Source organism: Hipposideros armiger, unplaced genomic scaffold (assembly GCF_001890085.2).
Source record: "Hipposideros armiger isolate ML-2016 unplaced genomic scaffold, ASM189008v1 scaffold_625, whole genome shotgun sequence".
NCBI lineage: Eukaryota > Metazoa > Chordata > Mammalia > Chiroptera > Hipposideridae > Hipposideros > Hipposideros armiger.
Window position 1 is genome coordinate 855,074 of NW_017731975.1, and position 1,611 is coordinate 856,684.

Below are 1,611 nucleotides of genomic sequence, written 5' to 3' on the forward strand. Positions count from 1 at the left end.
AAAACGTTTGATCTTGTGGACCCCCTAGAAGGGTCTTGGTAACCCTCCCTAGTCCCCTGAGCCAACTTTGAGAAGCACTGCTAGTCTAAAGCACTAGGGGCCAAATGGGGAACAGATGATCACCTGGAGGAAAGTCAGGGCAGTGGCTGAGAGAAGGGGTATTGGGAGACACAGCGTTGTGCACACATCTCTAGGGCACCTTCATTTATGAGGCAGATTCCTTGGTGGGAAGGCAGTAGGGGGCTCAGAGGGTGAGCTGTATGTGAAGGGGGGAGTATGACCTTGGAGGGAGAGGACAGAGAGAAGAACCTCAGGGTCCCCATGTGGCCTGAGGCCAGCTGTGGCGGGGCAGCCTAGGAAGGAAGCAGCTCTTGTGTGTTTGTCTTAGTCAGCTCAGGCTGCGAAATAAAATAACCACAGCTGGGTGGCTTAAACAACAGGCATTTATTTCTCAGAGTTCTGGAGGTTGGAAGTCCAGGATCAAGGTGCCTGCAGATTTGGCTTCTGGTGAGGGCCTGCCTCCCTCCTTGCAGATGGTGGGATGAGAGAGAGAGGGTTTTGGTCTCTCTTTCTCTCCTTATAAAGCCACGAGTTCCATCATGAGGGCCCCACCCTCATGACATCAGCTAACCCTCATTACCTCCCAAAGGCCACCCCCAAATACCACCACTGGGGGGTTAGGGCTTCAACGTATGAATTTAGGGAACAGAATTCAGTCGACAGCAGTGCTCCTGACATTTTGCTGACTAGCCCTGTGGGGTTTGGGGACTTTTTCCTGAACCATGGATTCCTCGGAACCTCCCATCCTCTCCAGATATTTAAAATAAGGCAACTGCCCCTGTGGGCTTGTCCTGGGTCTTTCCCCCAGGAGTGGGGGCTGGCGGGAAGAGCGGGATTTGCACCTCATCTCCTTTCCCTAGGGTGCTGGACTGGGTCTGGGTGGGCAGAAGCCTTGTACATGCCAGTGACTTAGAACGGAACAGAGTCAGGCTGTGTCCTCAGCCAACCCTGAGTGACCTGGGCAGGCTACTCAAATGCTTTCTGGGAGACGGCGAGGCTTTGCTGGGCTGTGGCCTGGAGCGAGGACCCTGCCAGATGCCAGCACATCGAGCTGCAAAAAAGCTTCCATTTTTGTCTGGCACCCCCACCCCTACCGCCTCCCTATTTTGGCTGCAACTTTGAGACAAGGTGGTCAGGGCTGGCAGAAGCCAGGTGTCTGGGAATGAGATTTGAACCAGTCTTTTTTTTTTTTTTAACTTTTTTTCCTCTAAGTGACTGTTCTAGGTGAGTCTCCCTATTGTCTCAACAGGAGACCTTCCTGATGGAGGGGAAAAGTGGGAAGTGAGGGAAACAGCAAAATTATAATGTGGGCAAAGCTTGTCTTCAGAACCTGTCACCCATGTTCTGTGCCTTTGCCACATTTCCAGGGTCCACTCTATGCCCAGCCCTGTTCCACCTGTTCCCAGGCGTCCCAGGGCTCCTCCCTGAGCACGGATTAAGCTGGTTTTCCAGGCCTGTGTCTTTCTCTCCCCATTCTCAGCTGGCCCAGCCTGGAATACATGCCCCCTTCCCTCCTGCCTGTCTAGTCCTTACCCTCTTCTCCCCTCCCCC